The sequence below is a fragment of the Herpailurus yagouaroundi genome, unplaced genomic scaffold (assembly GCF_014898765.1).
Source record: "Herpailurus yagouaroundi ecotype Mexico unplaced genomic scaffold, PumYag 67700, whole genome shotgun sequence".
NCBI classification, from domain to species: Eukaryota; Metazoa; Chordata; class Mammalia; order Carnivora; family Felidae; genus Herpailurus; species Herpailurus yagouaroundi.
Window position 1 is genome coordinate 4,852,303 of NW_024420499.1, and position 15,824 is coordinate 4,868,126.

The 15,824-nt window shown below is 42.4% G+C and overlaps 1 protein-coding gene across 3 annotated transcripts in view; it reads right to left on the reverse strand.

Annotated features, from left to right (window-relative positions):
* The window catches only part of TMEM164 (transmembrane protein 164), a 163,042-nt gene that overhangs the window by 70,073 nt on the left and 77,145 nt on the right, over nucleotides 1–15,824 (reverse strand). Inside the window, exon 1 of one of the 3 annotated variants that reach the window (XM_040468510.1) lies at nucleotides 7,527–7,880. The exons of the other annotated variants lie outside the window; for them this stretch is intronic. The gene's annotated coding sequence lies outside the window, so the exon portion shown is untranslated. Of the gene's footprint in view, nucleotides 1–7,526; nucleotides 7,881–15,824 lie in introns of those variants that run through there. 3 annotated transcript variants of the gene reach the window in all.

The following is a 15,824-nucleotide window of genomic DNA, read 5'->3' on the forward strand; positions in this document are numbered from 1 at the left end:
ACACACACACACACACACACACACACACACACACACACACACACACACACCGGAATATTATTCAGCCACTAAAAAGGAAACTTGACATTTGCAACATCAATGGCCTTTGAGGAAATAATGCTAAGTAAAATAAATCATATGGAGAAAGACAAGTATCTTACAATCTCACTTATATATACACTATAAAAAACAAACAAAAAAGACAAACTAAAACTGAGCAGACAGGTACAGAGAACAGATTGGTAGTTGCCAGAAGCAGAGAGTCAGGGTGGGCAAAATGGGTGAAGGTGGTCAAAAGGTACAAACTTCCAATTATAAAATAAATAAGTGATGGGGGGTGTAATGTACAGCATGGTAACTATAGTTAATAATACTGTATTGTATATTTGAAGGCTGCTAAGAAAACAGATCTTAGAAGTTATCAACCCCAGGGCACCTGGAGAGCTGAGGCGGTTAAACATCTGACTTCAGCTCAAGTCATAATCTCATGGTTCGTGAGTTCAAGCCCAGCATCAAGCTCCATGTTGACAGTGTGGAGCCTGCTTGAGATTCTCTCTCTCCCCCTCTCTCTCTCCCTTCCCCCCATACCTGCTCTCTCTCTTTCTCTGTCTCAAAATAAATATACTTTAAAATACTTTGAAAAAAAAGAAGTTATCAGGATGCCTGGGTGGCTCAGTCTGGCATCCGACTTAGGCTCAGGTCATGATCTCACAGTTCATGGGTTCGAGCCCCGCGTCAGGCTCTGTGCTGACAGTTCAGGGCCTGGAGTCTGCTTCGGATTCTGTGTCTCGCTTCCTCTCTGCCCCTCCCCTGCTCACTCTCTGTCTCTCTCAAAAAATGAATAAACATTTTTAAAAAAGGAAGTTATCATCACAAAAAAAAGTATAACTATGTGTGGTGATGGATGCTAACTAGATTTATTATGTTTCACAATATATAAAAATATCAAATCATAATGTTGTACACCTGAAACTAATGTTTCAGTCAAATATATGTCATTAAAAAATTGCATTTGTCGTTAAAATCTTCTGAATAAGAAATCTCCAGACTGAGATGGTTTTAGTGACTAAGCCTATCAAATATTTATCCAATCTTGTCCAGAAAATAAAACAGGAAACATTTCTCAACTCATTTTATGAGGCATTACGCAGATAACAAAACCAGACAAATAAGGTTAAAAAAAAAAAGAAAGAAATCCAATTTCCCTCATGAACACAGACACGAAAACCCACAGTAATATTTTAGCAAATCTAATGCAGCAATTTAAAATGAATAATATTCTGTGACCAAGTAGGGTTTGTCCTAGTAATGAAAGGTTGGTTCAGTATTTGAAATTCAATTAAATTCCACCAAATTAACAGTGAAAAGAATACAAAGTACATGACCATAGCAACTGATACAGAAAAGACTTTTGCCACAATTCAACATGTATTCATGATAAAAAATACCAACAAGCTAGGCATAGTAGGGAACTTCCTCAACCTGAGAAAAAGACATCTGAAAAAAGGCCCAACATCATAATTCATGGTGAAGGACTGAAGACTAACATCAGGAACAAGACAAGGACACCCAAAATTTTGGTTTGTTACTCCACATTTTGTTTTCTACATTATTTAAGAGACTAATGCACGTTTAGGGGCACACACTGCATAAAGATGTAATTTTGTGATCAATACCTGAAAGGGGTAGGTGTGAAGCTATAAAGGAGCAGCATTTTGTATGTAATTTAAATTAAGCTAATATATGGGGCGCCTGGGTGGCTCAGTCGGTTAAGCGTCCGACTTCAGCTCAGGTCATGACCTCAGGGTTTGTGAGATCGAGCCCGGCATCATGCTCCATGCTGACAACGTGGAGCCTGCTTGGGATTTTTCTCTCTCCCTCTCTCTCTGCCCCTCCCCTACTCATGTGTTCTGTCTCAAAACAAATAAACTGTAAAAAAATTTTTAAAAAAGACAGAAATAGGTTGAAAGTGAAAAGATGGAAAAAGATATTCCATGCAAATGGTAACCAGAACAAGAGAGCAGGGGTGGCGATACTAACATTAGATTCAATAGAGTATAAATCAAAACAGCTTACAAGAGACAAAGGATGATATTATTTATTAATAAAAGTTTCAATACTGCAAAAAGATATAATAATTATAAACATTTACATACTTAATAACAGACCATCAGCATATACGAAGCAAAAACTAGTTGGAGACTTCAGTACTCCACTTATAATAGATAGAAGAGCCAGACAGAAGAGAAGCAAGGAAATAGAGAACCTGAACATCACCATAAACCAACTAGATCTAACAGACATATATATACAGAACACTTTAGCCAGCAACACCGAATTCATTCATCTCAAGTGCCCATGGGACATTTTCCAGGAAAGACCATACATTAGGCCATAAATTACGTCTCCATAGAGTCAAAAAGATAGATATCATCACAAAGTATCTTCTCTAACCACAACATGATCAGGTTAAAAATCAATAATGGCAATAAAATGGGAAAATTCTCTAATGTGTACAAATTAAATAATACACTCTTACACAACCAGTGGATCAAAGAAGAAATCACATGGGAAGTTAGACCATGAAATGCAAATCAAAATCCCAATTAGGTACTATGTGACACCATTAGAATGGCTACTATCAGAATAAAAAACCACACAGAAAACAACAAATGTTGGCAAAGACGTGGAAAAACTGGAACTCTTGTACACCATTGGTGGGAATGTAAAATGGTACAGCAGCTGTGTAAAACAGATCAGTGGTTCTTCAAAAAAATTAAAGATAAAATTACCATACGATCCAGCAATTCCATTTCTGGGTATATATAAAAAAGAGTTGAAAGCAGGGTCTCTAAGGAATATCTGTACACCCGTTTCATAGCGGCATTATTCACAATAGCTAAGAAGTGCGAGCAACCCAAGTGTCCATCAACAGATGAATGTATAAACGAGACGTGACATACACATACGATGGAATATTATTCTGTCTTAAAAAGGAAGGAAATTCTGACACAGGCTACAACACAGATGAACCTTGGGGACATGGTGTTAAGTGAAATAAGCTAGTCTCACAAAGACAAATACTGTAGGATTTCACTTCTATGAATCACCTACCCAGAGTAGTCGAAATCACAGAGACAGAATGTAGAAGGATGGTGGCCAGGGGCCGGGGGGGAAGAAGGAATGGGAGTTATTGTTCAATGGTTACAGAATTTCAGTTTTTGCAAGATGAAGGAGTTCTGGACATGGATGGTGGTGAGGTTTGTGTAATACTGTGAATGTCCTTAATACCACTGAACTGTACTAAAAATGGTTAAGATGTTATATATATATATACACACATAATATACAAATATATATTTATATATACTATAGATAAATATTATACATAAATATATATAATATATACACACACACAAATACGGTGAAAAATATTCATAGAACTATACACCAGAAAGTCAATTTTAGGGTATGATAATTAAATTTAAAAGTATATATGAGAGGTGCCTGGGTGGCTCAGTTAGTTAAGAGTCCTGCTTTTGCTTTTGGCTCAGGTCATGCTCTTACGGTTGTGCGGTCGAGCCCAGCGTCAGGTTCTGCACTGGGTGTAGACCCTGCTTAAGATTCTCTCTCCCTCAGAGGAAACAAAACTAATATAAAAACAGGGAGGGGGACAAAACAGAAGAGACTCTTAAATATGGAGAACAAACAGAGGGTTACTGGAGGGGTTGTGGGAGGGGGGATGGGCTAAATGGGTAAGGGGCTTTAACAGGAATCTACTCCTGAAATCATTGTTGCGCTATATGCTAACTTGGATGTAAATTAAAAAAATAAAATTTAAAAATTAAAAAAAAAAAGATTCTCCCTCTCTCTCTGTCCCTCTTTGAAACAGAGAGAGAGAGAGAGAGAGAGAGAGAGAGAGAGAGAGAGAATCCCAAGTAGGCTCTGTTCTTTCAGAGTGGAGCCCAACACAGGGCACAATCTGAGCTGAAATCAAAAGTCAGATGCTTAACCCACTGAGCCACCCAGACGCCCCTCACCACAGCTGCTTCTTACTAACCATATTGTTATATGTAGGTCTACTTCATGTTTTTCACTGTTATATATTATTCAATTGTATATCAGAAGTCATTCTATACATTGTCATGTTCATGGACATCTGGATCTACTCTTTTCCCTGCAGCCAGAAACTGTGTTGAGATTTACTTTCCATAATTTGTATTATACAAATAGATCTGTTTCTACTATCTCAGAGCCCAGGGCCCTTCCACTCTAACCTGCTCTTTCCATCAGCCCGTGGGCTGAGAGTGGACACTTTCTGCCCACTTGCACTACAACCTGTCACATGTCACAGCAATTGTGGTCAGGATCGTCCATTTTTTTAAACTGACGCATCAGAAAACAAAAATGACAAAACAAAAATGACAAAAACTGCTGCATCTAGCTAGAGATCATACAAGTATTCAGTGTACTGCCTTGTTCACCTTTCTATATGTTTCAAATGTTATCAGAATAAAAGTTGGAAAATACAACACAAGAAAAATAAACTATAATAAAAAGCCTTGGCTGGCTTTGCCTGTGTGCACAAAGAGATAGGACCCTTTATAGAGTATTAAAGATAGAACACAATACTGGTGGTAACGGGTGGTTTCCCACCTGCTCGCTCTGGACCCAATGGCGCCACACAACTGCAGAGGCTGCAGAACACTTTTTCCCATGAAGTCCAGAAAGTTGGCCAAAGCCCCTACGTGGAAGGCACTCAACTAATAAAAGGGGCTAGTTATCTGAATGCAGTTTTCATTCTCAAATTCTGCTTATCTGAATGCAAATAATTTTCATTCCCTGGGACCCTACTTCTAACAGTGAGGTAAGTACACAAGATGGTGAAGCAGCAAGACAAAACATATCCTGATTACTTAGCCTCTGATAGGATCCATGCTAAGTAATTAACCACTATTCAAGGAAGCAGCTACTTTTCACAGCATTCTTTTACAAATGAGGAAATGGAGGTTGACACTTTAAGCCTCATGAAGTGGCCAGACCACAACTATATAACCTAAACCATCTATTTCCACTGCACTGTTGAAGGTTCCTTTAAAACATTATCCCTCAGGACGCCTGGGTGGCTCAGTCGGTTAAGTGTCCGACTTTAGCTCAGGTCATGATCTCAGGGCTCCTGAGTTTGAGCCCTGCGTCGGGCTCTGTGCTGACAGCTCAGAGCCTGCAGCCTGCTTCGGATTCTGTGTCTCCCTCTCTCTCTCTGCCCCTCGGCCACTCATGCTCTGACTCTCTCTCTCAAAAATAAACATCAAAAAAATTTAAAAAAAACATTATCTCTCAAACCAAATGTCAAATAACAGGGCACTGTTTAAATATATTGTGTTCATCCAAATGATCAAATATCAAATACTATGCAGTCATTAGAAATCATATCAGAAGAATCCCTGGGGTGCCTGGGTGGCTCAGTCCGTTAAGTGTCCAACTCTTGATTTCGGCTCAAGTCATGATCTCACGGTTTCTTGAGTTCGAGCCCCAACTGGGGCTCTGCACTGACAGCTCAGAGACTGCTTGGGATTCTCTCTCTCCCTGCCCCTCCCCAGCTCATACTCGCGCTCTCTCTCTCTCTCTCTCTCTCTCTCTCAAAATAAATAAACTTTAAAAGAAAGAATATGCAATGACATGGGGAAACAATTATGGTATATTAACTCTGAATATATTACAAATCTAATCTTTGGAGAGACCTAGAATAATCCCAAATTTGTTTAAAAAATGGGTATGTTCTCACAGAACACAGGTAGGACATAATGCCAACATATTAACAGAGGAATCCTCAGGTACTCTCTTATATACCTACAGATCTTGCCCCAACCCCATCTGTTATGCTGTACTGCTTTTTTCTTTTTTTCCTGGAATTGCTTTTGCCCGATATATAGCACAGAAGACACCCAACTTAGCTTCCATAAGGACTGGGTGGGCTGACAAAGTAAAAAGAGGCCCAAAATGATCGGTCCCTGTTCTTCTGATGAATAATGCTTTCCATGCTTTCCCAGATGCAAAAAATTATCTGCGTCTTCAGCATTACTTTTACGAGGAAGTGTTATACATCCAAACACATGTTTAAAGGACAGGCTTCCTTGGGGCGCCTGGGTGGCGCAGTCGGTTAAGCGTCCGACTTCAGCCAGGTCACGATCTCGCGGTCCGTGAGTTCGAGCCCCACGTCAGGCTCTGGGCTGATGGCTCAGAGCCTGGAGCCTGTTTCCGATTCTGTGTCTCCCTCTCTCTCTGCCCCTCCCCCGTTCATGCTCTGTCTCTCTCTGTCCCAAAAATAAATAAAAACATTAAAAAAAAAAATTTAAAGGACAGGCTTCCCCAGAGGAAGATAAAAATAAATAAATAAAATAAAATAAAATAAAATAAAATAAAATAAAAGCAGCCTCTGTTCCAGAAATTTTCAGAGAGATTTCGAGGAGAGGATTTGGTTGGGGCGATGAAAATAATCAGAAAATACCCGCTAGGACTGTAGCAGCCAAAGCTCCCAAGAAAGAACAAAACTGAGTATATACACATGGGGAGGAAGGCGGTTTCTGGTGTGTTCGCAAGGGGAGGAAGTCTCTGAACAGCCCAAAGGCGTTTTCCCCCTTATAAGCATTAAGAAAGACTATGCATGGGGGTGCCTGGGTGGCTCAGTAGGTTAAGCATCCGACTTCGGCTCAGCTCATGATCTCACCGTTCGTGGGTTCGAGGCCAGAACCTGGAGCCTGGAGCCTGCTTTGGATTCTGTGTCTCTCTGTCTCTCTGCCCCTCCCCCACTCATGCTCTGTCTCTCTCAAAAATAAATAAACATTAAAAATTTTTTTTAAAAGAAAGAACACATATGGATCCAAGGCAGCAAGCTGACAGTTATGGCCCCTTGGAAAGGAGACAACGGAGCAATAGCATTCTGTAGAAGACCAGAAACTGGTTCCCTTGAATTGCTACTTGCTTACTATGGATTTGCTAGGTTCCTGGTGTTCCTCCTTTTGAATCTGCAGCATTCATATGTAGGGCTTTCTCTCCCTTACCAAGAACAGTCTTAATAAAGCTGTTCAGGTCAGAGACAGTCTCCCAAACACCCTTTCCAGTAATGAGTTCAAAGCTAAGCCAAAATGCAGCTACCTCGGAGGGGAAGGTGCCAAAAGGCTGCTCTGTTTGGGGTCTCAGAGCAGCTGATCCATTGAGCGCTGCAAAAAGGGGGTGCTGAGACAGTACAGCCACTCCGAGACATTAAGACGCAAGAGGTTCAGCCTGAGCCCACCTCAACTCAGGACGGTCCTAGCAATCGGGAGTCTCCCTGCTCAAAGTCCTGCTGTTTAAAAATCTGCAAGTACAATACTGCGGGATCTAGAAAAAGAGAAGGTCACAGGGCTACTGAATACATGTAAGGTCATGTGGCCCAAAGGCCAATAGGGCACCAGTCTCACAGTGCCAAGATCACATGTCAGGCTGTCCTCATTCCCCTCACCGACACCCATGCATCCCTCACCTACCTTGGCTTGCGCCGGCCTACAGTCCTCCCTCCAGCCAGCAACGCGCCCCCTGCTCGCGGCAGCACGGATGAAATTTCATCTCATCTCCTTCAAAATCCTCTCCAGGCTGAGTCAGCAGATACTCATGACCAAATAATCCCACTTGCATCACACATCCACTCCTCTCCATGTGGACATGACAATGAGCAGATTTAAGGGTTTCCGCGGCGCTGGGGGCGGGAGAAGGGCCATCGTATACTTCCTGACGCAGAAGACACGAGCCAGCTCTCTGCTGTGCACTTTTCTTACAGGGCAGGGTGGGGGAAGAGGTCCCCCCCATTCAGTCGGAGTCACTCTCTGAGGTGCCCCCAGCCCTGGCGGCACACACTTGGATAACCAGGCGCGTTAAGCCGTGAGCGCTCATAAGGCCGCTCTACTGTCTCATCACAACCCAAAAGCCAAGGAAATCTTAACAGCCACTCCCCTTTCTTTCATGTGGTCCTTCAAAATACCCCAGCTCAGACAGAGGAGAGTTCCAAAAGGCTGGATTCCTTGAGAGGCTCCCAGTCCCTTGGGAAACCAAGAATTTCGCCCTCTTCAAAAAAAAAAAAAAAAAAATACAGCAGCCAGGTTGCCAACAAGTAAGCTTAAAACTTAACAGGCTGACTGCACTTGAGAATGCTCTGTGGTGTTGGGATCCATGGAGACTGGGAAGGGGGAGTGAGTACATGCCACCATGTGGTGACAACACTCTCCTTCAGCCAGGGTAACAGACCTGACAGAAACCAGGAAACTCCAAACCACCGCAGGACGGTCTGGGGTGGGGTGGGGGGATGTAACATACACGGCCCTTGATTTGCTAACTCGGCTCCAAGAACAGCATTAAACACACCAGAGACCTACTTCCCTGAGCAGATTCAAAACCCTGGTTGGACCTGGGGCTCTTTCAAGATCTTGGTTAAGCTGAGGGAGGCCAAGGCTAGCACGGGAAGGCAAGAGTCACCTCTCCACACCTCTTTCACACTGGTGAAAAAAAGCGCCTTGGGGACTGAGATCAGCATTGTTTCCCAAACAAACGGTCCAGGCCTCCAGCTGACAGGCCAAAAAGCTACGGATCTTCCAGCCCCAGCCCCGGCAAGAGACCACGTCATCTACAGGAAGCATCGCCGGTCTTACCAAGAAGGAAGGACTGGCTGGCTTTTAAGTTGCCTCGGGAGTAGAAAATGCCTAGTCTGAGCCTTATGCCAAAAAGTGTGACTATGAACTCTGTGTCTCTCTATCCCTAAAGACCATGAGATGATGTCACCAGCATGAATTGCAGTTTCCCAGAACCCTGCCCCACTCACTAAGGTATTCCTAAACAATGTCACCGTCCTACTGGATACATTTAATTTCTTCCTCTCTCCCTCCTCTCTTTCTGTGTACTAGATTTTTTAAATATTTATTTATTTATTTATTTATTTTTGAGAAAGAGAGAGAGAGGGAGGGAGAGAAGGAAAAGAAAGAGACAAAGAATCCAAAGTAGGCTCCAGGCTCTGAGCTGTCAGCACAGAGCCCGACGCAGGGTTTGAACCCACAAACAGTGAGATCATGACCTGAGCTGAAGTCTGACACTCAGCCGACTTAGCCACCCAGGCGCCCCTGCGTACTAGATTTCATTGCTCTAAACTCAAGGTCAGCCAAAGTAGGGTCATCCTGTTATGTGTGGGTTTTTTGGGGGATGTGGTAAAATATACGTATCATAAAATTTACCTTTTAACCGGTTTTTTTAAGTTTCTTTATTTATTTTGAGAGACAAAGTGTGAGTCAGGGAGGGGCAGAGAGGGAGAGAGAGAGAGAGAGAGAGAGAGAGAGAGAGAATCCCAAGCAAGCTCTGCACTGTCAGTGCAGAACCCGACATGGGGCTTGAACCCATGAACCCTGAAATCATAGTGAGCCGAAATCAAGAGTTGGACACTCAACCAACAGAGCCAGCCAGGTGCCCCACCATCTTAACCATTTTTAACTATACAGTTCAGTGACATTACATACATTCACATTGTTATACAACCATCACCTCCATCCAGCTCCAGAATGTTTTCATCTGGTTGTCCTATTTTTTGTAAATAAAGTTTTATTGGAACATAGCCAAACCCACTCACTTAGGTAATTATGTATGTTGCTTTCATGCTACTAAAAGTTATGTAGCTAAAATACAGGTCATATGGACCACAACATTCAAAATATTTATCTGACTCATTACAGAAAAAGATTGCCAACCTCTGCTATGAACCAAGATATACACTGAATTTCTAGTTTAAAACAGCACTTGGCTAACAGCCAGTAACATAGTTTCTCCCAGCTTTCCACTAAAATTCCTAAGACAGAAAAAAGAGAAAAGACCCTCAAATCACTGAAAAATTAGACTCATGGTCATCATCCCATTCATTACGAGAATCTGGAAGAAATCTCCACTAATGATAAGGCAAGTGCCAAGATGAGGAAAAAAAAAAATCTGAGGCCAATGCATGCAGCAGAAACCTGAACCAGATCAGGAGCACACGGAGTCCTGCCACTGTGGGCTTCATGGCTTAGAAATCGAAGAGTTCATCGTAACCGCAAACTGGACAGGCACACCTCCACTAGATGACTACTGCTTTCCAAGGAAGTCGACAACTCTCCAAACTGGTCTACATGCATCTGGAGGCTGACTCCCACTCTCTGAAATGAAAAGGCCTCAAGTGATGGCTTTGGGGCTTGCACACCATGTCATGGGAGTTAAAAGTCTGCCCAAGTAATGTGTGTGGGAGGCAGCAGTTTTTCACATACTGTTACCAAAGAATGCAGCGGTAGGGGTAAGTGATTCCACACAGGTCCAGTAGAACCCACTAGATGAAGCTGCTACCCACTGGCAAACAGGCTAGAAGCTATGGACATCCACCTGCCACTGAGAGAGAAGCTGAGAAGGGGTTCTATCCAGTATCAAAAAGAACATGAAAACAGTCCAAGGCAATCAACGGATGCTATCTTGAGCAAAATAATAAATAAATCCTCCTTTGTTTTTTTAATGTTTATTTATTTTGAAAGAGAGAGAGAGAGAGAGAGAGAGAGCGCGCGCGCGCGCCAGGGAGAGGCAGAGAGAGGGAGACAGACAATCTCAAGCAGGCTCCATGCTGTCAGCGTGGAGCCTGACATGGGCCTCGAATTCACAAACTGTGAGATCATGACCTGAAACCAAGAGTCAGACACTTCCCCGACTGAGCCACCCAGGCACCCCTATAAATCCTTTGAATATGCATAAACATACCCAAGAAACAGCACGGTTCCTCTGAAAGCCTCTGGCAGCAGAAGTGCATATCATTCTGAAGTCTTGGAGGAAGGACAAAAGTCTGAATTTAGTGTCTGAGCCAGAAGAAGTATTTGACAAAACTGCATCCTCGATAGAATATGAGAAAACATGGACTCTCCGAAACAGGTATGGAATGCCATCAGAATAACACATACTGAGAAGGAGGGGCGCCTGGCTGGCTCAGTCGGGGGAGCATGGAACTCTTGATCTTGGGGTCATGAGTTCGAGCCCCACATTGGGAGTTGAGATTACATTAAAAAAAAAAAAAACAATGAGAAGGAAAGACAACAAACTGGGGAGAAAAGAGAGCTTAGTAAAGCAAGGAAGAGTTAGAAAGAAATTAAGATTGTAGCAGCAGAATTAAATACCACACTAGAGATGGCAAAGAGCAAAATCAATCAAATTCATAGTATGGAAGCCAATTCTGAATCTCTCCCATGCATGCACAGTAAAAGGAAAGGTGACCTTACAAATCCAACAAAGGTTGTTATTAAGAAATCTATTCATTTAACATACCAAATGGGGAGGTAAAGGAGAAAACCCAAATGAACCTCTCAATAGATTCTTAAAAATCATTGGCTAAATTAACTACATTCAACAACCATTCCTGATTTAAAAAAAACAATTGGTAATTTAAGAATTAAGAGAATTCCTTAATGTTATAAAGGAAATCTAATCTAAACCAACAACCACCATTCAAGGCAACAGTGAAACACTAGAAACATTTTCATGAAAATCAGAAGCAGGGCAAGAATTCCTGCCAGTACCACTATTATTTAACACTGTTCTAGAAGTTATAAGCAATACAATGAGGCGTCAAAGGGGGGATGGGTGTATTTGCTCTTTAAAAGGAGATAAGGGGGGCGCCTGGGTGGCGCAGTCGGTTAAGCGTCCGACTTCAGCCAGGTCACGATCTCGCGGTCCGGGAGTTCGAGCCCCGCGTCAGGCTCTGGGCTGATGGCTCAGAGCCTGGAGCCTGTTTCCGATTCTGTGTCTCCCTCTCTCTCTGCCCCTCCCCCGTTCATGCTCTGTCTCTCTCTCTGTCTCAAAAATAAATAAACAAAAAAAAAATTTGTAAAAGGAGATAAGGGGGGCAGCTGGGTGGCTCACTTGGTGGAGCATCTGACTCTTGATCTCAGCTCAGTTCATGGTCTCACAGCTTGTGAGATCAAGCCCCGTGTTGGGCTCTGTGCTAACAGCATGGAGCCTGATTGAGATTCTCTCTCTCTCTCTCTCTCTCTCTCTCTCTCTCTCTCTCTCTCTGAAAATAAACAAATAAACTTAAGAAAACAGAGAAGTACGATTACCATCTGGGCATTGATGCCATTAATTTCCAAAATAACCCAAGTGAAGCAATAAGAATCTATTAAAATAGTAAGCACAGTGGCCAAATATAAAATAAACATGTATAATCAAAATCTTTCCTATGTACCAGTAAGAACTACTTTGAAAATGTAAGAAATAAATTACATCATAAACTACAAACTGTTCAGGAATGACTCTGGTGAGAAATAGGTAGGATATGCATGCACATACCCTTAAAGAACATAAAAGAAAGCTTGGCTATATGAACTAATGTACCATGTGTTTTCCTATATGGACAGACTCTGTATTATAATGGTGTTAATGAAATTTTAGGCTTCAAGTCATTCCAATCAAAATGAATACAATTTGAAGGAGAATCTGACAAAAAAACATCCTGAGTTCATTTGGAAGGAAAAAAAATGGTTCAGACCAGCTAAGAAAAAAAGCGTGGGTAAAGTAATAGGCTATGAACAACTGCAAAGAGAAATCTGGCCTGCTAGCTGTTGCAAATACAAGAGTATTAAAATGGTGAAGGACCCCGGATGCCTGGGTGGCTCAGTCGGTTTAGCGGCTGACTTCCGCTCAGGTCATGATTTCACAGTTCATGAGTTCAAGCCCCGCATCGGGCTCTGTGCTGACAGCTCAGAGCCTGGAGCCTGCTTCAGATTCTGTGACCCCCCCCCCCGCCCCCGTGCCCCTCCCCTGATCTCATTCTGTCTCTCGCTCTCAAAAATAAGTAAACATAAAAAAATCAAAAAATAATACAACGGTGAAGGACCCAAAAAAGACATCAATGGAATAGCAAAACAAGCCCCCAAAATAAATCCTAGCATGCAAAAGAATTTAAGTGCACAACAGCAATAATCATAGGGAAACAGTTATTCAACAAACAGAGCTCCAAAAAATGACAATTTGAGGAAAAATATAAATTATATCCCTACCACATACTAGTCACAAAATGAATTTTCAATGAACTGACAGCTAGATATTTTTTAAAACAATTAAAAATCCAGATTGCCTATCTGATCTTTGGAGGGGGTGCAGATTTTCAGGCATAAAAACACCAGAAGAAATCACCATTGTCTGAAGGCAGTTTGGAAACCCATCAATGTGTCCAATACAAACATCAACTGTACATCAAAAGCATCATCAACAAGTTAGAAGACAATCTGGGAAGAACATTTCCTACGAAGGTGATAAAGGATTAATATTCTATATACAGATGATGCATGCAGATCAATGAGAAGAGAAACACCCCCATGTAATAACTGGGCAGAGAACACGGAGTGGCAATTCACAGATTAAAATATATAATGAGTAATAGGCATGATATGTATAGGTTTGGAATTTTCTATAATGAAATTTGAAGGGACAAAATGGAGGAAAAGGGAAGGGAGAAAGCAAATGAGAAGCCACTAGGGAGATGAGGGGCAGAACTGGGTAGGTTTGCAAAAGGGGGTCTTATGTATGAAGAACCTGTGATCCATCCATAGATGAATGGATAGAGAAGATGTGCTATAGATACACAACAGAATATTACTCAGCCATCAAAAAGAACGAAATGTTGCCACTTGTGACAACCCAGATGGACCTAGAGGGTATTATTACGCTAAGTGAAATAAGTCAGAAAAAGACAATTACCGTATGATTGCGCTTACATATGAAATCTAAAAATTAACGTAAAGAAACCCGAAAAAAATCAGAAACTGACTCATACACACGAAGAACATACTGGTGGTTGCCAGAATGGAGGAAGGTAGGGGGGTCAGCAAGACAGGTAAAGGGGATTAAGAAGTACAAACCTGCAGTTATAAAATAAATATAAGATACGGGGATGAAAAGTACAGCAGAGGTAATATAGTCAATAATATTGTAATGACTTTGTATGGTGACAGATGGTAACACACCCTGATGAGCATTTTATCACATATATAATTGTTGTATCACTATGCTATATACCCAAAATTAATATATGTCAATGATACTTCAATTAATTAATCAATTTTGAGAGAGATTGATGAATTAATTAATTAAGAACCTGTGAGGCAGGCTGGTTCATATTATGGGACTGGGGATGTACGATCAAGGTAATTGAGACAGGTAACTTTTTTGAAGTCAGTAGCAGGATCGTAAGCGCAGAAAGATCTCTAAGAATATCATTGTTTTTCTCAAACCCGAGTGAGAGGAAGAATTCTAGGGCTTGGATACTGAAGGTACTGGGATATGGCTCTTCAGGAAAGAACGACTCAAAACAGCCAAACGAGTAAAAAGAGAATGGCTCAGATTCAAGGAGACACAGAACAGTGCTGCAAGCATACACACAACACAACAAGCGATCCTGGTTGCTGCTATATGAGCATTCATGGAGACGAGGAGCCAAGAATAGAAGGGAGAAGAAGGCTTCAGAAGCCACATGCTGCCAGGCTGGAATTCTAGGAGTAATAGATACTGGAGAGCAAAAGATTACCACGCCAGAGGTTGCAGTGGTGGTGGGCCAGACAGAAACCCCTTCCAGCCCCAGCTCCAGACTCCGCATACGTGCTTTCTGCTGAGGAAGCCTCCTTAGCTGCAGACTTAGCAAGTCACATGTCCACAGAGGGGCACATAAATGAAGCGCTCTGGGACCCAGCCAGAACACTGGGGAACCGCCATTCCCTCTTGTCAAGTGCACCATGGGTACCCTGTGGAGGATCCTGCCCCTTCTCCACCCCAAAGAGAATTGCCAGCCCCTGCCCAGCATGGGGTGTGTGGACCGCTGGGCACACCATACCCTTTTCCTGCAGTGTCCGGGCACGCCTCCAAGAAGAACACGCCAGCCTTGGCTTAGCTGGGAAGCAGACAAACTCATGCTTGGCTGGCACAGCCAAGGGCCAATAGAAAAAAACAAGAGTTGGGTATATAGTGCTACTCACTGAAACCTACAAAACACGCTGGCATAAAGACCACAGTGGTGCCCGTCTGTGTACACTGACATTTGAGGAAATATTCACTTAAGCAACATAAGGTAGTGATTAAAAGCACTGGTGCTGGAGTCAGGGACACACTGGATCAAATCCCACCTGTACCGCTTACAAGCCACTTAAGTCACTTCAACTTCCTGAGCCTCTGTTTTCTTGATGTAACTGGGGATACTATTTGTACCACGCACACAGGTCTGCTGGGAGAATTAAATGAGATAATCCACATTAAGTGTTTCCCACCATGCCTAGGCACACGATAAGCCTGATTACGAACATTAGCAGGAAAGGAAGAATGGGAATCCTGGTTTTCCACTCTGTAATGTCAGCCATGCTATCTAAGATCTTTTGGTCCCAAATGGTTGACTTTTGTGTGAATAACATAGTCCCTATCTCACAGCATTATGTGAAGGATTAGATGAGACTGTTTAAGACAAAGTACTTTGAAAACAGTCATGACCTATACTCATGTAAGATGGAGTTATTAAGAACTATTTCCCAGGGGGGGCACCTGGGTGGCTCAGTCGGTTAAACACCCGACTTCAGCTCAGGTTATGATCTCGCAGTTTTTGAGTTCGAACCCCACATAGGGCTCTGTGCTGACAGCTCGGACCCTGGAGCCTGCTTCGGATTCTGTGTCTCCTCTCTCTGCCCCTCCCACGTTCATGCTCTGTCTCTCTCTGTCTCTCAATAATAAATAAATGTTAAAAAAATTTTTTTTAAAGAACT